This window comes from Mesoplodon densirostris, chromosome 17 (assembly GCF_025265405.1).
Source record: "Mesoplodon densirostris isolate mMesDen1 chromosome 17, mMesDen1 primary haplotype, whole genome shotgun sequence".
Classification (NCBI taxonomy): Eukaryota; Metazoa; Chordata; class Mammalia; order Artiodactyla; family Ziphiidae; genus Mesoplodon; species Mesoplodon densirostris.
Genome location: NC_082677.1, coordinates 77,096,994 through 77,118,039, shown reverse-complemented (window position 1 = coordinate 77,118,039; position 21,046 = coordinate 77,096,994).

Genomic DNA, 21,046 nt, shown 5'->3' with positions numbered 1-21,046 from the left:
GAGCCCCAACCCTGGGCCTCTGGGGAGACATCCCCACGGAAGGCCGAATGCTGACAGTGCGCTTTTGGGGGTGGAAACGCCCCTCTGGGAGACTCTGCCTAGCGGCGCAGCTCGGAGTTTGGGTTCCAGAGTCAGCAACCTGGGCTCCCATCCCGGCCTGGCCACTTACTTACTGGGTGGGTGACCTCGAAGAAGTTTCTTAGTCACACTCTGCCTCGGTTTCCCCATCTGTGAATGGGGACCACAAAATACCTACAGCACTGGATTGTTTTGAGGATTAAATACGTGGAAACTGTTAGAAGAGTGCCTGGCACGTGGTACACATTCAATAAATATTAGCAGTGCTGTAATATTCAGAGAGTCAGGCAGGAAAGCCGGAATGGACCGCTGGCCTTGTCCCCGTGGTTCAGGGCGACCGGGGGGACCCCATGCTCGCCTACCCCCGAGCCCCGAGGCCCAGCACGGACGCGAGGCTGCGCTCCTGCTAGGCGGCGGGTCCACTTGTCCAGCACGGACTTGAGCCGCCCCCTCTGTGGCCCAGGTTGCAGCCACGGCTTCTTCGTTTGCCCGACTCCTGAGGTCTGATGATGCGGGGCTCCCAGCCTGGCCCTGGCCCAGCGGCCCCTCAGGGCACAGCGGGTGTGACATGGCATAGCTCCAAGTATCCCAGGGCTGTTTTTTCCTTATAGGGCAAGCCAGCAAATAGGAGCACCTTATGTTTGCAAAGCCACGCACCCAACCCTGTGCCACGAGCACACAGAACCCAGAAACCCAGGCCCCGATCCTCCTGAGGCCCAGCCGCCTCATCACACCAGAGTCCGGGGCCTTGGCCATAGGGGGTGCCGCGGGGAGGGGCTCAGCCCACAGGGGATGGTTGTTCAGAGGGGCCCAGCCTCCAGGTGGCCCCTGGGGCTGCCGGACTAGGTCAGGGGAATCGTGAGGTTCAATAAAGAGAGGGTGAAAAATTCAAGCGGCTCCACTAACATCTGTTGTCCTTTTATTTCACTATTTCCATTTTTGAACAGCTTTACAGAGGACAGTTGAGATACGAAGAGCCACGCCGTTACCGTGTACAGGGTGATGAGTCTGGACCTGCGGGAGCACCGAGAGCCCCTCCACAGTCACGGGACCAGACGGAGCCCTCACCCCGAGCTGCCGGCACCCCCTTTGCTGCGGCCAGAACACTTAACGGGAGACCTGCCCTCCTGACGCGGTTTCAGGTGCACAGCACCGGGCTCTCGCCAGGGCGCTGTGCCGTCAGCAGCTGCAGAGTACCCTCGTCTCCGTGACCAAGACCCCACGTCCCTGAGCCGCCCCTGCAGCCCCCGGGCCGCCTGCTCCTCCGGGTCTATTAAAAGCTCAGCCCTCGCAGCCTTTCCCCTCTCTGCCCGCTCATGTCAGTCGGCGTCATGTCCTCCAGGTCAGTCCCCGCTGTGACAAGTGACAGGATTTCCTTCTTTCAGGCTGGACGTCTTAGCCAGGCGTTGAGGGCACAACACCAGCGTGAGGAGGGGGGCGGTGCCAGGTGTCCCCTCCCCCGGGAGGTGGGGGCTGGAGCTGGGAGGGGGGACATCGAGGGCAGCCCAGAGGGGCCTGAGCCTGGTGGGGCAGAGGTGGGGAGATTTCATTCTTTTGCTACCACTGTGTTTGAGGCCTGGGAAGGCGGGTGTCACAGGAAAGTGAAATACGACCCTGGCTCTGGGCACTTACAATCTCATCGGGTGACGAGACAAGTTTGGGAGAAGTTCCAGGATAAAAGCAAACTTGACTCCCGACTTCACAGCCGCGGAGAAGGGCCAGGAGGGTGGCCGAAGGAGACTTTCAAATACAGTCCCCTCCAGAGAGCATGAGAACGCTGGACGCGGACACAGTCTTCTGGCCGGGCGGCCCCCTCCCCAGTCCTGCCTTTGCCCGGTCCCCCTCCTGGGAGCAGCTCCCAGATTCCCACTGGGAGGCCGTGGACGGGAGGCCAGGGAACCGGGGTCACAGCAGTCCCTGGGGGCCGGGACACCCGCAGGGGCTCTCCCACCCGTCTCTGCCATTTGTGCCCCTGCACGGGTGAACCCCGTGACACAGAGATCACGGCTTCCGTCTTAGGCTCCCACGGCCCCTTGGACGGTTGGCGGCTCCGTGTGTGTCCGCTAGCGTCCATCTTTGTCTGCTGGACCCTGGAGGAGATGAACACCCACGTCAGACTCCTCTCGGATTAGTGTCAGTGGCCAGCGCTTCACCACATCCTACAGAGATCAGGGCTGGAAATGTTCCTTCTACCAAAAACGCACGGAATAAGCACTGATGCCGAAATAGGGCCCCTGGCAAAGGGTCGCATCCTCTTCCCCCCGCAGGGAGCAGGGCCCCTTTCAGCTCCCTGGGGGTGGGGTGCGCCGCAGCACAGCCCACAGGACAGACTCACGCAAAGTAGCCCCTCACACCTGAGGTACCTCGGCCCTTCTGATTCCAGCTGCTGTGCATGAAAACTGTATCTCTTCCCCAAACGGGTGGGTGTGTAACTGTCGCCTGCCGCCTTAATTATCCCCCCCCACCCCGCGCCGGGCTCTCCCTGGCAGTGGGTTTGACGTCTGAGTGGAAAGGAAGCTGCTAACAATAGGGGTCACCGATGGGAACGATATCGGGCCTTTTCGGGGGCGCCCGGGCTGACGCACATCTCTGTGCTGTTGACACTCCTGCTCCGGGGACTTTGGTCCAAAACAGTAAACATGGGAGAACAGGCCAATCTGTAATTAGGAAGTTGGTTTATTACTTTGTTTAGAAAACTAGTGGTCACAACTTTAAATTTGATATTATCGTATGTTTTCAGATTCTCCCAACAATCCACAAAATACCAGAAGGTCCAGAGGAGGGGGTCGCAGGCACTCAGGCCCCGCAGAGGCTCGGGGGCTGGTACGTGGGCCGTGGGCCTCCGGTCTCTCTCCAGGAACGTGGTCAGTGGAAAAGATGACGCAGGGGCGCCTTGGTGCTGAGACCTCCAGGAAGGAACCGGGAAGCCGGGCATGTGTGTGAATCACACACAGCAACACCAGCGGTGCCTGCAGGGCAGCAGGGGAGGTCAGGGGGGAGGGCGGGGGGAGGGCAGGGGGAGCAGAGGGGGAGGGCGGGGGGAGGGCAGGAGGCAGGGGGAGGGCAGTGGGGGGGAGGGCACGGGGGGGTAGGCAGTGGGAGGGCAGGGGAGCAGAGGGGGAGGGCGGGGGGAGGGCAGGAGGCAGGGGGAGGGCAGTGGGCGGGAGGGCACGGGGGGGTAGGCAGTGGGAGGGCTGGGGGAGCAGAGGGGGGAGGGCAGGGGGTGGGGGGGAGGGTGGGGGGAGGGCAGGAGGCAGGGGGAGGGCAGTGGGGGGAGGGCACGGGGGGTAGGCGGGGGGAGGGCAGGGGGAGCAGAGGGGGAGGGCGGGGGGAGGGCAGGAGGCAGGGGGAGGGCAGTGGGGGGAGGGCACGGGGGGTAGGCGGGGGGAGGGCAGGGGGAGCAGAGGGGGAGGGCGGGGGGAGGGCAGGAGGCAGGGGGAGGGCAGTGGGGGGAGGGCACGGGGGGTAGGCGGGGGGAGGGCAGGGGGAGCAGAGGGGGAGGGCGGGGGGAGGGCAGGAGGCAGGGGGAGGGCAGTGGGGGGAGGGCACGGGGGGTAGGCGGGGGGAGGGCAGGGGGAGCAGAGGGGGAGGGCGGGGGGAGGGCAGGAGGCAGGGGGAGGGCAGTGGGGGGGAGGGCACGGGGGGTAGGCAGTGGGAGGGCTGGGGGAGCAGAGGGGGAGGGTGGGGGGAGGGCAGGAGGCAGGGGGAGGGCAGTGGGCGGGAGGGCACGGGGGGTAGGCAGTGGGAGGGCTGGGGGAGCAGAGGGGGGAGGGCAGGGGGTGGGGGGGAGGGCGGGGGGAGGGCAGGAGGCAGGGGGAGGGCAGTGGGGGGGAGGGCACGGGGGGTAGGCAGTGGGAGGGCAGGGGAGCAGAGGGGGAGGGCGGGGGGAGGGCAGGAGGCAGGGGGAGGGCAGTGGGCGGGAGGGCACGGGGGGGAGGCAGTGGGAGGGCTGGGGGAGCAGAGGGGGGAGGGCAGGGGGTGGGGGGAGGGCGGGGGGAGGGCAGGAGGCAGGGGGAGGGCAGTGGGCGGGAGGGCACGGGGCGGGGGGGGGAGGCAGTGGGAGGGCCGGGGGAGCAGAGCGGGGAGGGCGGGGGGGGTGGGGGGAGGGCAGGAGGCAGGGGGCGGGCAGTGGGCGGGAGGGCACGGGGGGGGGGGTAGGCAGTGGGAGGGCAGGGGGAGCAGAGGGGGAGGGCGGGAGGCAGGGGGAGGGCAGTGGGCGGGAGGGCACGGGGGGGGGTAGGCAGTGGGAGGGCTGGGGGAGCAGAGGGGGGAGGGCAGGGGGTGGGGGGGAGGGCGGGGGGAGGGCAGGAGGCAGGGGGAGGGCAGTGGGGGGGAGGGCACGGGGGGGTAGGCAGTGGGAGGGCAGGGGGAGCAGAGGGGGAGGGCGGGGGGAGGGCAGGAGGCAGGGGGAGGGCAGTGGGCGGGAGGGCACGGGGGGGGAGGCAGTGGGAGGGCTGGGGGAGCAGAGGGGGGAGGGCAGGGGGTGGGGGGAGGGCGGGGGGAGGGCAGGAGGCAGGGGGAGGGCACGGGGCGGGGGGGGGGAGGCAGTGGGAGGGCCGGGGGAGCAGAGCGGGGAGGGCGGGGGGGGGTGGGGGGAGGGCAGGAGGCAGGGGGAGGGCAGTGGGCGGGAGGGCACGGGGGGGGGGAGGCAGTGGGAGGGCCGGGGGAGCAGAGGGGGGAGGGCGGGGGGAGGGCGGGGGAGGGCAGGAGGCAGGGGGAGGGCAGTGGGCGGGAGGGCACGGGGCGGGGGGGGGAGGGCCGGAGGAGCAGAGCGGGGAGGGCGAGGGGGGCGGGGGGAGGGCAGGAGGCAGGGGGAGGGCAGTGGACGGGAGGGCACGGGGCGGGGGGGGGGGTGGGAGGCAGTGGGAGGGCCGGGGGAGCAGAGGGGGGAGGGCGGGGGGTGCTCTGAGTTCCCTTGCAGCCCCCGCTGAGGCTCCAGCAGCAGCAGGAAGCGACCCCACTCCACTCCCCGTGGAATCGCGCCGCCGCCTCCACCTCCTTCGCCGACCACTGAATATGTAAACATACCGGATTTATTTTCGGAAATGTCATTTATTCAAGTGTTAACTTAGAGGCCGTATTTTCCAAGGCTCAACACCAAGGTCACTGAAATTGAATTTAACCCACCTTAACGTGTATTTTAACTTGTAGATCTGGACCTGTAACTCTGTAGCAAATATTTATTTTAAGCCAGTCAAGGTCACAGCTATCTAAAAGGACAGCTCTTTCCTCCTCCTTCCCGCTGCAAGTAAGATTCTACGTCTTGGCAAAACTCTCCCTACCCTACACATATGTGTGGACTTGTTGGCAGGGAGTGAAGAGGGCTGTGGATTATTAACTACCTTTTATTAAAGTCAATTGTAGATTCACATGCAGTTATAAGGAATGATCCAGAGAGATCCCTTTCCCCAAAATGGTTACAACGTGCAAAAGTACAGTAAGATGTCACAGCATGGATACTGACACCAACACAGCCCACACCCCGGGCTCCCCATCACCGCATGGCCCCCTTTTATAGACACCCATGCCCTCCTGAGCCCTGGCGACCACTAGTGTTTTTTTCTCCATTTCCATAGTGCTGTCATTTCAAGAATGTTCTCTAAAGGGGATCAGTCAGCCTGACTCTCTGGAGGTTCATCCAGGTGGTTTTGTGAACCTGTCGTTTGTCCTTGTGCTTGCTGAGTAGTCAGCGTTCCACAGAGTAGAGGGACCACAGCTTTTTCTAGCCATTCACCCACTGAAGGACATTAGGGTTCTTTCCAGTTTGGGGCTACTATGAATACAACTAATGGAAACATTCGTGTGCATGAATTTGTGTGAATATGTTTTCCTTTCTCTGGGATAAATGCCCAGGAGTGCAATTTGCTGGGTTGGATGACAGCTGCATGTTTTGTTTAAAAAGAAACTGGCAAACTGTTTCCAGATGGCTGTACCATTTTACATTCATCCCCACCATCAACGCAGAGATCCAGCTTCTCAGCATCCTCACCAGCACTGGGTGCGGCCACTGTTCTTCACTTTAGCTCCTCTGACAGGTGTGTAATGGTAGCTCGTAGCTATTCTGCATTTCCCTAATCACCTTTCTGGTGTTCCTTTGTCATCAATACCTCTTCATCTCTGTTTTCCATTTTCTAACTGGATTGTTTGCTTTTATACCAGTGAGCTTTGAGACTCCTTAGTCCTCTATTTGTGGTTTGCAAATATTTTCTCCTGTCTGTAGCTTGTCTTTGTTCTCCTAGCAGGGTCCTTTGGAGAGCAGACGTTTTTCATTTTGATAAAGTCTAATTTACCCACTTTTTCTTCTATCATGTTTTTGGCATCAAGTCTATGAACTCTTTGTCTGTTCCTAGGTCCTGAATATCATCTACTATATTTTTTTCTGACGTTTTATAGTTTTACACTTTATGTTTAAATCTGTGACCCATTTCGAGTTAATTTTTGTATAAGGTGTGAAACTTACGTCATGGTTTTTTGTTCGTTTTTTTGTTTTGCCTCTGATGTCCGACTGCCCCAGACCATTTGTTGAGAGGCTGTTTTTCCCCCACTGAGCTGATTTGACACCTTTGTCGAAACTCGGTCGGTCCGTCTGTGTGGGGTCACTTCTGAGTGCTGTGTACCGCTCCGCTGTCGGTCCCTCTGCCGGCTCCCACCCGTCCCGATTAGTGTGGCAAAACGATGCCTTGATATCATTTAGACTAGTGCCTCCTCCTATATTCTTCTTTTTCAAGGTATTTTAGGTATTCTACCTCTTTGACTTTCCACACCAATTTTATGATAATCTTGTCTATATCTACAAAAAAATTTTGTTAATCAGTTTGGAAAGAATTGAGGTCTTTACTATATTAAGATGTCCGATCCATACACACAGTATGTCTCTCCATTTATTTAGGTATCTGAGTTCCTTCATCAGCATTTTCTAGTTTTCAAGCCGTGTGCATGTTTTGTTGGAGTTGCACCTAAGTATTTAATTTTTTGGAGTAATTGTAAATGGTATTGTATTTTTAATTTTGGTGTCCATGTGTTCATTGCTATAGGGAGAAACACAATTGATTTTTCAATGTTTATCTTGTATCCTGCAGCCTTGCTAAACTCATTAGTTCTAGGGCCCTTCTGTAGAGTCCTTGAGATTTTATAGTTAGATAATCGTGTCATCTGTAAATACAGACTGTTTAATTCTTCCTTGCCAATCCCCATGCCTTTTATTTCCTTTTCCTGACTCACTGCACCAGCAGGAACTTCCAATACAATGTTGAGAACATTGTTCCCAGCTGTACGGGGAAAGCATACCGTCCTCACCACTAAGTGGAATGTCAGCTGTAGGAATTTTCTGTAAGTACTCTGGTAAGTTAAGAAGCTCCCCTGTATTCCTATGTTTCTGAAAGGGTGTTGAATTTTGTGAAATACTTTTTCTGCATTGATTGAAATGACCATGTGATTTTTCTTTAGTTCATTAACATGGTGGATTACACTGATTAATTTTCAAATATTGATCCGGACTTGCATTCCTGGATTAAACCCAAGTTGGCCATAATGAATAATTCTTATTATATATTGCTTCATTCTATTTGCTAATATTTTGTTATGGATTTTGTGTCTGTACTCATGAGGGCTATTGGTCCATAGTTTTCTTTCTCTTTTTTTGTCTGGTTTGGGCATCAGTGTAATACTAGCCTCATAAGATGAATAGGAAGAGAGTGTGCAGAGTTGGTGTTCTTTAATGCTTGGTAGAATTCTTGAGTGAAACCATCTTGATCTGAAGATTTTTTTTGAGAGTTTTTAAATTATGAACTCAATGTCTGTAATAGCTTCAGACTATTCAAATTATCTGTTTCCTATCAAGTGAATTGTGGTAGTCTGTGCTTTTCAAGAAATTTTTGTTTGTCTTCAATTTTCAGAAGTTTAACTATATGTCTTGGTGTGGTTCGGGGGGATTTATTCTAACTGGGGCTCTACTAACTTCTTAAATATTTGGGTTGTGTCTTTTGCCAAATTGGGCCATTTTCAGCCTTTATTTAGGTACTTTTCAGCCCCTCCTCTGTCTTCTCTCCTGTGACTCCAGTGACGGGAAGGTCAGATCTTCTGTTAGAATCCCCTCGGGTCCCCAGGGCTCTGTTCTTCTTTTTTTTCTCCTTCAGTTTATTTTCTTTGTGTTGTTCAGGTTGGGTGATTTCTGTTGTTTTATCTTCAAGTTTATAGATTCTTTCTGCCGTCCTCTCCCTTTTGTTGCTGAGCCCACTGACTGGGATTTTTTTGCTTCAATTACAGTATTTATGAAATTTATGAAATTTCCATTTCCTTCTCTCCATCTTCTATTTCTTCGCTGAGATTTCCCATTTTTCCCTTTTAAAGCACGTCTGTAATCGCTCGGTGGAGCGTTTGGTGGTGGCGGCTTTGACCTCTTTGTCGGACGGTCTTGCCGTCTCTCCCATCTCTGTGTTGACACCTCCGGTCTTTTTTCATTCATTTTGAGATTTTCCTGGTTCCTGATACGACAGTTAGTTTTCGAAGGACATGTGGACATTTTTGCATTATGTTACGAAACTCTGGATTTGTTAAAAATCTGCTCTTTTGGCTGACTTCCTCTGGGTGCTCCAATAGGGAGGGAAGTAAGGTCACCGCCTCTTTACTGCCAGGCAAGGGTAGAGGCCAGGTTCCCCAGCAGTGACACAAGACTCTCAACGTCTGGGGCAGAGGGTGAGAGGTCGGGGGACTCCTTGTCACTGCTGAGGGGGTCTCCACTGATGCCGCCCGGCTGGGGGGTCTGGGGCTCCCTGCCCTGCTCCCTGAGCATCCCCACTGTCACTGTAGTGGGGGGGGCTTCACTTGTCCCCTGGGTGGTGGTGAAAGTCCTGGGTCCACTAAGCCTCCTCTGAGTCCCAGGGCAGGGGGACGTCCAGGCTCCCCACGTGGTCTCCACTGACCTCAAGTGTCAGCGCTGGGATGGGACTCATTGCCACCGAATGAGGCAGGGGAGCCTCGTGCAGCCTCTCAGGGTGGGAGTCTAAGTTCCCGCCATCTTTGGGGCCTGGCAGGTAGAGGGGCACAGTTTTCCCGTGATGTCAGGCTGGGGTGGAGCAGGTATCGTCCAGAAATCGCTGTCCTTCCTCTCCCGGTCCTCTGGTGGAGAGAGCAGGCTTTGGTCCGGGCTTTCCGGGCTTTATGCCCAGTGGCGCTTCCAGCTGCCGGTTCCTCCAGCGCCCAGCCTGGACCACTGTGTCCTTCTCGGGCCCTGGGATCCCGGCTGTTCTCCTCCTCCTCGGCATCGTCTCACTTTTTTCACATGTAAAGTTCAGGGGCCCGTGTTTACCGAGTGGAAGGGTCAGGGGAAAGTCCGTCTGCTCCAACTTCTGCGCCGTGGTCTTTCATGGGTTAAGTTTTAAAATGACATCAGAGCACAAGCATCTCTTCTGACCCAGTGAACTCTGGATACACACCTCCCTCTGGCTCTGGGTGAATTCATTCAGAAAAACTCCTGAGACAACAAAGGGGGCTGCCTCTCAGTTTCCCACATAAGAGGAGGCCCTGACCTGGGGGCGGGGCGCTGACCTTGAGGGAGCCTCCAACCCATTTTCACAGCAAAATCCGAGGAGGGCTGGGGCAGACACAGCCCTCTTCCTCGGAGCGGCTGCAGTAGAGCTGTGACCTGCCATTCTTGTCTGTTTCCGGCCTGTTTGGTAGAACACGTGCATTCATGTACGTTTAAAGTTTAGTGATTTGTCGGCTCACAAGGTATCTAGCTAGTAATTATGCTTCTGCGGGTCACAGCTGCATCTATTTTGTTTATTTTGAGATTAGAGTTACTGTCGTTTTTATTGCAAAGGGAAGAAAAACGATCTTTAGGGATATCTGTTGAAGGATGTTGGCTAGCTTCAGTTAGAGTAATTTCACTGGGTAGCAAATGTGCCTGCTTACGTTCTGACATTTCAAATGAAAAGCTGACCAAGCGAAAAGGTGATTAAATTTTAGCATCCGTCATGGAAAGCTCTGGAATTTCAACAAATACAAATGGAAAAGTGTTAGCATTTCAAAGAGGGAGACGCAAGAGGGAAGAGATGTGGGGACATAGGTATGTGTATAACTGATTCACTTTGTTATAAAGCAGAAAGTAACACACCTCTGTAAAGCAATTAGACTCCAATAAAGATGTTAAAAAAAATAAAAAATAAAAAATAAATAAATAAAAAAGAGAAATCCCCTCAAAACATGATGCCCCAAAGAGAGAAGGCTGGCCCTTGGGTGAGCTCAGGTGTTCTGCAGGAAATAACCGCAGCTTCCCACCTGGCTGGAGCCACCTGGAAGCCACAGGAGGAGTCCTGGGTTTAAAAAATTAATTAAAAACATGGTTAATATCCATGTCAATGAACCACGGTCTCACTGCTTCACCCGCCTGTGGTTCGTTTCTGTAAGCCTAAGAAGGACGCTGGTAGCAGCCCAATTCTCTGTTTTAACCATCTCAGGTAGTGGGCGTATAAATGTGCCGGACACGCTCCATCACCACCCGTGTACGCCAGACGAGACCGCGTCGCACGTGCAGACGAGGCTTTGACTCTCTGCCCACACGGCCTCTTCCTGCTCAGCTGGGTGGGCGCACGGCCCACGGTCAGGAAGACGGTGCAGGAGGTGAGGCTGCAAACCCGTCACGGCAGCTTCAGACACACCTCGTGGGAAAAGATCCCAGCGACAGTGACGTGGGATCACCCCCTTCCACGACAAGCGCTTAGAAATAAGACTTCAACTTTGAAAGCAGTTTGAGGTTTGCAGAACACGGAAGAGGAGGTGCAGGGAGTCCCCACACATCCCCCCTCACTGGTGTGGTACCCACGTTATGACAGATGAACCAGTATTGCTATGTTCTCTGTTATTAACTAAATCTGCGGTTTACGTCAGAGCTCGCTCTTTGCGTCGGGCAGTTTTTGAGTTTGGACAAATGCATGATGTCACGTACCCACCATTATGGTATCGTGCAAGATGGTTTCACTGCCCTAAGATCCCCCTCTCTCTGCCCGCCCTGTGGTCACCCCAGGTGGCTCTGGGGCATCCCTGTGATGTGGTCCTTCCCACAGGACGCAAGCTGGAGGCATGGCCACCTACCCTCATGTCCCGCTCACTCGCCCCTCCACCCCCCAATTCCCTGGTCCCCACACCCCCGTGGTGCCCACAGGACCTTCCTCCCTCTCCCCAGGCCCTGCTGCAGCCTGCGAAGCAAAAAACACATGGTTTGGGGTGCCGGACCCTGGAAACTTGCCCCTCAGGAAGGCACGTTCCCCAAGACAAAGTCTGCTCTGAGATGCTCCACTCAGGGTGTCACGGGCCCAGGTGCACCCAGCCCCGGGGGCCACACCCATTCACCCCGGCAGGAAACCAGCCCCAGCGCCCTCTGGGTCCTCAGGGGTCAGCGCATTAGTGAGGTGGCACTTCCCATAGGGAGACTAGTGCCCCTGGGCACGGTTTTGGTTGTCAGCATGGGTGTGTGGAGGCCGGACCTGCCACGCGCCCCACTGTGCACAGAAGGGCCCCCTGGCCACCAGCAACTCACCCACACACCCGCCGTACCAGGTGGGAGCCCCAGGGTGAGAGCCAGGGACACAGGAGGGCGCAGGGCCTTGTACCCAGAAAACGCAGAGCCCTCCACAACTAACAGTAGGAAGACAAACACCCCTAATGAAAATGACCTGCATTCACCGTTCTCTGAAGAAGGTATAAGACGGCCTTCAAACTCATGGAAAGATGGTCACCATCGTCAGTGATCAGGGAAAAGCGCATCAGGTCACAGGAGGCACCACCTCCCTCCCAGCGGGTGGGCGAAAGAGAGACGACGCACAGTGATACAGCTGGTGGGGATGGGAGCAGTGGGTGGGTGGGGGGCAGCCGCTGTGGGAGACGTGATCCATCCCAGGTCCAGCCCAAGAGAAAGGAAAGCCGGGCCACACAGACGCCAGTGCTTCAGTGCTCACAGCAGCCAAGACGTGGAAAGAACCCCAGTGTCCATCGACTGACGGACATGAAGTGAGGTCCATCCACACGGGGCGGGGGGCACGATCCAGCCGCGGAAAGGAAGGAAGCGCTGACACGCTACAACACGTACGACCCCTGAAAACATGCTAAGGGAAAGAAGCCAGACACAAAAGGCCGCGTACTGAGTCCAGTATGTGAGACATCCAGAACAGGCAAAACCACAGAGGCAGAAGGCAGGTTAGCAGCTGCCGGGGGCTGCAGGGGGCTGGGGAGTCAGTGCTGGTGTGTGGGTTTCTTTGGGGCCAGGGGAATGGTCTAAAATTAGAGACTGGTGGCTGCCCAGCTCTGTGAATACACTAAAAGCCCCAAATTATACATTTTAAAAGGGTGAAATTTTATGGTACAGGCACACCTTGTTTTATTGTGCTTCACAGATACTGCATTTTTTACAAATTGAAGGTTTGTGGCAACCCTGGGTTGTCAGAGGATAACTGCCATTTTTTAGCAATAAAATATTTTTCAATTAAGGTATGTAGGTTTTTTTTTTTTTAAACATAATGCTGTTGCACACTTAACAGACTACAGTATAGTGTAAACGTAGCTTTTACAATTTCTTGGGAAACCAAGAAATTCTTGTGACTCGCTTCATCGAGGTACTTGCTTTATTGTGGTTGGCCTGGAACCGAACCCACAATATCTCCGAGCTCTGCGTGTATGCGAATTATGCCTAAATAAGCTGTTGTGAAAACTGAAGTGAATGGCGGACCAGACAATCGACATTCACACAGACCAGCCCCTCCTGGACGCCGTTGAACTTCTCACACGTCATTTTCTTCTTGCTTCCCTGCAACAATCCAGAAGCTGGCGGAGAAACTCAGAGAACGCCGAGCTTGCCCAGGCGCCACCCCAGCCGGAGGGTGACCTGCCTGTAAACTCGCCTGTGCATAAACTCACCTGCGTGACTCCTGGGCGGGTGCACAAGCCTGTGGCTCAAGGCCTCCTGGGACCCCTCGGCTTCTCCAAGGAGCAGGCCTGACTTCCAGCTCATCCAAACTGAACTCACCTAAAGCGTCCCCATCATTCTGTCACATCCTTAGGACACATTTCACCCCTAAACATGGAAGGAAAGGTGGTCCAGCCTTGGCCGGCCCAGCAGTGCCACCTGCTGGCACGAGGGGGTCTAGCGGGGCCAGGCCGGCCCACCAGGGGGCAGGGGAATTGGAATTCTCAGGGACACACTGCGTCAACAACTGTCGATGCCCTGCACCCTTGGGACATTCCTGTCAGTAAAATTTGGGTACATGTATCTGAGCCCAGAAACACTGTATTTTACACAAAACCAGACAGCATTTTTGCAGTTTCCACGTTCAGATACCAGCACACAGGTTTCAAAGTCAAAGGCAGTGTTTAACGGAGCCCGGACCCTCCAGAACGCCAGGATCTCCACCCGCAGCTGACCACGGATGCCCGCAAGACGCTGCGTCCCTGTGTTCACATGTTGGCACCTTCCACGTGCTGGGCAGCGGGTAGTCAGCGTCACCAAGGACACTCCTGTCCGCAGACACACAGGAAAATAAGCTAGGACAAGCCTTTGCAAGCGTGTCAAAATAAACCAGTTACAAGTGGCTTATTGTAAAAAACACAATAGCTTCAAGATTTACATGAAAAAGTGGTGAGATGTTTCTAAGGACTTAAAATACTTACTGTGAAAAAATGAGAAATGAAATCTTTGCTTGAGGGGCCAGGCGGAGCCGGGAGTTATCTGCGGGTGACCGGTAAGGAGAGCCTCTGTAGTGGAGAAGCGGCCTTGTGGTGCTAACCGCCCCCCACCCCGGCCGGCAGCTCGCCAAGCGGCCTCCAGGGCGGGCTCAGGACCGGGGGTCTCTGGACGTGGAGCCCCCAACCTAGCAGCGCCATCCGCCCTGGAGAGCAAAGTTGTGTTGGAGTTTCATCTCTTGTCAGAGCAGGGGTCGGGGGAGAGAGGGCAGCGATTTTGCCCCTAACCTGGACAGCGTCGGGAGCCATCTCTGGTCGTCACAACTCGGGGAGCTGCCCACACCCCACGAGGCGCAGGACGGACCCACGGCAGGATGGCCGGCTCCAAATCCCAGTGCCGCCGAGGCTGCGAAAGCCCTGTGGGCCCAGCTAACCTGTTCCTGCTCCTCCCACCTGGCTCCAAGGTGCGGCCCTCAAATGACAGGACGTGATTGGGCCTTACTTTCCTCAGAGCGTAAAACAAATTCCTTATCTGCTGTTCAGTGAAGTTCACAGATGCATCTGGAAATTGAAACTCAAAGGTGACATTTTTCTTTCTTCCACGTGCTTGATTTTTCTTCCTTGAAAGCTGCAGCTGCTGACATTTTGTGCCGTCTCTGTGCTGTCCCTCCTCCTGTCCTTGGGCACGAGGGGCCTGGGGCAGCCTCCCCAGCCCCCAATCCGGCCGCCGCCCTCCAGGGAGACCCCCGCAACGGTCCTCCCACACCTGCCTCTGCGGTGCTCTGGAGAGCAAGTGAGTATGTGCAATACGTGGCCCAGCTGTTGTATAAGCCACACAAAACGTGGACATTTCATACTAAACAGTGGACACGAGGATGGGCTGAGGTCAGGAATGTGGTCAAGTTTCAAAGTGCCTGTTCTGCTTTCAAACTAAACAAAGGCCCCTCTCCTCCGAGTCGCCCGAGCTTCCGTTCCTGGATCTGCCATCACGGCCCCGCAGCAGGTACGAGGCTCCGGGGTTTAAAAATGCAGTCACCGCCTTCACCTCCCGAAGACTATCCAACAGGGTGTCAGGAAAACACTTACATTCCTCCCAAACAAAGAAGAAGTCCACCACCTGGTACTTTTCCTCTGTGTTCTCTTTATCTGACTCCATTGGATAATTTTTAAACTGGAGTTTTAAAGAATTCACTTTAGAGAAACAGTAACCTCGAGGTGTAACCATCGTCCTGCACGAGGACTTAGTATTTACCGTCCGTGCTTTGCAGAAAGACATCTAGGAAATAAGCTCCCAGAGCAGCTGAATCACAAATGTTTTCCAGAAAAACATTTCAGATTGTTTTCAGATTAAGGAAAATCTTTTCTGACAGAGCGTCCACGAATTTTCTGCCACCAGCGAATAAATCCCACACCGTCTTGTTGATTCCTTCACTTCGACCCCAAAAACATATTCTTCCAAATAACCAGCACTAAATCAGAGGCTTTCACCAAAAGCTTGGTAACTGCATTAAATGGCAGATGACCAGCAGGAAAACTATGAGTGTCCTGGGGCCACTGTAACCGAGTTCCACGGACTGGGCGGCTTAAACAACAGGGATCTGTTCTCTCAGAGTCTCCAGCCAGGAGTCCAAGGTCAAGGTGCCGGCAGACTGGCTCCTTCTGAGGCCGTGAGGGAGGGTCTGTCCCGGGCTCTCTCCCAGCTTCTGGTGGTTCCTGGCATCCTTGCCTGGTAGAAGCATCACTCTGATCCCTGCCTTCATCTTCACATGGCTTCTCCCTGTGTGTGTCTCTTCTCCCTCTGTGTGTCTCAATTTCCCATTTTTATGAGGACATCGGTCACGTTGGATCAGGACCACCCCATTCTAGTAAGGCCTCATCTTACCTAGTTACATCTACAACAACCCTTTTCCCAAATAAGGTCACATTTTGAGGTGCTGGGGGTCAGGACTCTGACACATGAATTTGGGGGGCACACAAGGCATCCCCTTGCTGAACTTAGACCTTGTGATGTGATCCTGTCATATCTTCCAAAGTGTTTATTTGTTGGGAAACACAAACCCTAACACTAACGTGTCCAGGGCCAGGAAACTGGTTCCACTTTCAAAAGGCCCATCAACACCTCTGAACTGAGAATTCTGGGAGCGGCCCGGGTCCCACAGGAAGGTCGGCCTGTTCATAACGGGGGTGGTGTGTAGAAGTCTCTGGGGGGCCAGCGCTGGGGACGCCAGGGCAGCCGGGTCCCAGTGGCGTGAGACGGTCTGTGTGTCTCAGCACCAGCCCCTGGGACCCCTTCCACACATGACATTCCTGCACCCAGAGGGTCACTGGTCGGGGACTGAGAACACACGTCCTGTTCACGCCATCCTCAAAAATAAAGATAGGAGAAGAGGTCCTTCAACACCACACTTCAAATAGGCAAACATTCCTGCCTAATTGTTAACTGTTAATAATAGGGAGGAAGCCACTAACAAACCCCAGAGGTCCCCTGGCCCTTGTGTACAGACCCCCTCCCTCCCCAGGCCACTCATGTCGGCACGTCACCCACCCTTTACTGACCACACATTTGTCACGTCTGTGTGCTTCCTGTGACCCCTGACCCCCTCAATGGTTTGTTTCATTTGCATGCATTGAGGTTCACCCTTTGTGCTGTAAAGTTCTCTGGGTGTTGACAGATACGTGATGTCCTGCGCTACCACCACAACCGTGCAGAATGGTTTCACTCGCCCTAAAATCCTCTCTACTCATTTCCTCTCAGCCCTGAACAGAATCATCGGCCGGATGGACCACAATTTGTTTATCTGTCACCTGCTGAAGGGCACCCTGGCTGCATCCAAGTCTTGTCTGCTCTGAATAAAGCTACCATAAACAACCATGTGCAGGTTTTGTGTGGGTGTAAGTTTTCAGCTCGTCTGGGTAAGTACACAGGAGAGCGGTCGCTGGATCACGTGGTAAGAATTTTGGAAGAAACTGTCCAGTGTCTTTAAAGCGGCCGCAGCATCCTGCACCCCTCACCTCACTCACCCCGACGGGCTCCTCTGGCTCTGAATCACGCGTCCATGTCCAGTGGAAAGGACGTCAGGAAACAGGCCCCTGAGGAAAGGAGGCTCCACAGGACGAACCCAACAGGGCACAGAGGCCCATCCCTGCCCCGCTGCCGGGCCGGGCCAGGGCCTCCCCGTCCACCTTGGAGGCGCCGAGCAGGTGCTGGCGGCCTAGGTGGGAGGCGAGTGCAGGCCACAGAGGCCCGTCCCTGCAGATTCTGAGCGGTACGTGTGGCCGTGAGGCCAGGATGAACCCTGCCCGCTTCCTAGGCTCCGTGGGGGGTGAAGACTTAACCTGGGGACGAGCTTCAGATCAGCTCCCACCCGTTGTTTCCTGCAGTGATTCTGCTAACGCCCTAAGAGCAGGCTTTTCCTGCTCTCCGTGTCCCACCCCCGACTCCCCACTGGAGTCAGTGCCCTCGGGGGGACGGGAAGGGCCGCCGTGACTCCAGAGCTCACCCCTCGGCTTGCGTGGGGCCTGGCCGCCGTCTGTGGCAAAGGTTAAGCCCACAGGGGGACGCACGGCAAACCCGAAGGCGAACGGCCCAAGGCCATGGCCAGCCCGGCCTCCTCTGGCACCTGAGTCCAGGGGCCGGGTGAGTCCTTCCAGGCGCTGGTGGCCCGGAGTCAGTCTCGCAAAGGCCAGTTAGCGTCTCTGACTCTGTGTCCCCGGCACCAACCTCAGACGGCGCCCCGGAGCCAGGAGCTGTCGGGGACACCCCCGGGGTGGGGTGTCACTCAGGGCAGCAGCCCTCCTCTTCCCGAGGGCGACTCTCGTCCACCCCACCTCAGGGCAGGGCCATGAAGCTTCCAGGCTCATTTCAATGCCCGCCCAGTCCCTGTGCCAAAGCCATGCCCACGCGACCTGCGGCTCCTGGTCCCACACGCATGCGAGCAACGGGCAGACTGGGCCGCCCCACGTGACTGCTGCTGCGGCTGAAAACGCACTCGGAGCAGACTTGTCATGGCTTTTTTTTTTTTTTTTTTGGCGGTACGCGGGCCTCTCACTGCTGTGGCCTCTCCCGTTGCGGAGCACAGGCTCCGGACGCTCAGGCTCAGCGGCCGTGGTGCACGGGCCCAGCCGCTCCGCGGCATGTGGGATCTTCCCAGACCGGGGCACGAACCCGTGTCCCCTGCATCGGCAGGCGGACTCTCAACCACTGCGCCACCAGGGAAGCCCAATCATGGCTTTTTTTTAAGGAGGAAAAACGCACCAGATTTATTTGAAAAGTGAAAACCGTTCCTCTGCATTCAGGTCTCGTAACTGTGGGCCCGGCTGGACAGAAAGAAGCCTGCTCTCCGCTGGTCCCCAGGGATGCGATCCGGCAGAGAACCAGCCCGGAATGTGATGACCCACAGTCGTGGCCTCAAGTCGGGGGTCTCTACCACGCAAGTTACGTTACAGGGGATTTTCCGCCCACAGTAGAAACTTCAAATGTGCACAGCAGCAGCGGCACAGGGTAAGGACTGCGGGTGTCTGTGCCCGACCCGCCCTGCGCCTCTCTCATCTTGCCAACCGCCGCCCCGCCCCTGCCCCCATGTGATCTAAGGAGACCAGCCACCACCATCTAAACACAAACACGAGACAATCGACAGCTGCGTGGCCATGATGCAGTTAACAGTTCTTAGTTTAAATATCGTTTTTCTGTTTTCTGAGCCCCATGGGTTTGTTAGAATTGGGATCTGCACGGTCCAGCTCACACACTGGATTGGCTGTTACTTCCCGGCGGCTCTTCGGACCTGCAGGTTCTCCTCCAATTCTTTCTTCTCTGCAACTTTTTCCTTGGTCACGTAAGGCTTCCCACAGACTGGAGTCTGCCAGTCACTCGCCTTTAGCGGCCTTTAGCGAGGTCACTGTTCCCAGCATTTCCTAGAAACTGTCATCGGGTCTAAGTGTCCTCAGATCTCAGGGTGGCTTTTTCTTTATCTACTTTACTGCGAGGGCACCTCGCCCCTCCCCGCCCCCCGTGTAACCCTCCCTTCCTGTCTCCCAGCATCTGCTTCGAGATGAACACCCACCAGGTGGTAATCCCCGTTTCTACCCACTTTATCTGTCAGAGCAGATGAACAGCACAAGGCGCCGCGTTCCCCAGCCGGGGCGGGAGGGGGGCTCCTCTTTCCCTCCACCCACTGAATTCTGTGCCCCCTCAAAAGCCCAGGCCAGCCAGGGCTCTGTCCTCCTGCCCCCAGGTGTGAGGCTGCTCCCTGGTTAACAGCTGTCTGTACTCAGGGTATCCATCAGATCCCCGCCTGTCCCAACATCTCTGTCTGCAGACACCTGTCCTGACTCTGCAGCCAGGCTGCTGGGTCCTGTTAACCACACCCCAAGGATCCAGCTCCACCCAAGAGACACGTGTGCCTGGGAGTGTCCGTAACGGACCACACACATGTGCAGGAGGCAACACCCACGCGTGGGCTGCTCAGCTGCTTGCCGGGTCAAGTTTTCTTCCGTGTTTGTGCCAACACAAGAAAGAAGATGTACTTCCATCAGGTGACCTCAGAACTGAGTCCTGAAGACCCAGATCCCTCTTCCCACTTCCCGATGCACAAATCCACGCCCTTCCCTCTGCAGGTGAGGAGGCCACCTGGGTTTGCTGGCCACACCCCCCTTTCCCTTAAACGCCTAACTCTCCAGGTGTCATGATCGCCTTCCCGCTTCTAACCTCAGAAAACAGAAAAGGTCCCAGCTGCACAGGGGACAGGTCAAGAGAGGTGGCAAAGCTCACAAGAGTTGTCAGACACTAGGAGACGTGGCGTTTCCTGAAGAGGCATCAAACTACTTGGTAGGTCTGTTTATTTAAGAAGAGAAGGACAGTAAATGACTAAAGGTGCATAATTCAGCCAAGCCTTGATATCTGAAGGAGGAGAAATTATACAGAGAAATCATACCAGTTGTTGGGTCCTTCAAAGCATGGAGAAATGGAATATTGCATCTCGAACACATTTCACGGTCTACTTAATTCAATAAATAAAAAATTGCATTTCAGAGTTGCAGATGGTGCCAATGAAATGAATGAATGCTATTTCATTACTCTCTGTTTTCAGAGAGTAACTGAAAAAGTTGCCTGGCTAAATGTCCAGATCGGATTTTAAAGCAGCTAAAACAAGACCACAAGTACAGTCCACAGGGAAAACAAACATATGGTAAGAATTACCATAAGAACTTGTAGTTTATACGCTTTCTATTTTTTCAAAGCATTTTCTTCCAAAGCAAAACCATGGCTCCGAACATTTTTGGTATGAAAATGGATTTTATTTTATTTATTTATTTAGGCATTTTATTTTATTTTACTTATTTTTGGCCATGCTGCGCAGCTTGTGGGATCGAGTTTCCTATTCAGGGATTGAACCCGGGCCCTCGGCAGTGAAAGTGCAGCATGCTAACCACTGGACCACCAGGGAATTCCCCCAATATTTTAGATGAATCTGAATCAATCAAATCATCTCTACGCACATGGAGAGAGAATAAACGAGTGAACAGCACAGAGACACTGAGTCCACGATGACAAGGGTCAGCCCAGAGACCCCAGAGGAGGTTCCAGGGGCTGCGGGGCAGGGAACTGACGGAGAGGCCGGAGGGTGGAGCAGGTGTGGAGCAAGCCGTCAGCAAGGCCTGCAGGCGGAGATGCCGCGGAGGCAGCTGGAGGTGGGGCTCAGAGCGACCCAGGCGTCCCGACGTGGATGGTACCCACAGCCACAGGACTGCGAGGGTACCGAGGGGCTGGGTGCAGACGGCGGGCAGGCTCTTGGGTGGGAGACGCTACAGCACCTCTGGACTGATGTGGGTCCAGAGAGAATGAAGACCCAGAGACGCAGGGAGGACAAGGGGGATCTGGAGCGACGTTGGAGGGAGGAAGAGGGCACCGGGGCTCAGGTGGGGCTTGGGCGGGCACAGGTGGGCACAGGTGGGGCTCAGGCGGGGCTCAGGTGGGCACAGGTGGGGTTCAGGTGGGGCTCAGGTGGGGCACAGATGGAACACAGGTGTGGTCAGGTGGAACACAGGTGGGGCACAGGTGGGCACAGGTGGGGTTCAGGTGGGGCTCAGGCAGAGCTCAGGTGGGGCACAGGAGGTCACAGGTGGGGCTCAGGTGGAGGGAAAGGTCCAGGCAGCGACAGCCAGGAAGGCAGGCGTGTGGTGCAGGTGGAAGGGTGGCACCGGCGGGAAGGTGCTCCTGCAAGGGATTCAATCCCATGTGAGGTGGGCTCAGGGTCGCCCACAGGAGAGAGCGAGGGTGGGGATGGGCACTGGGCTGGGG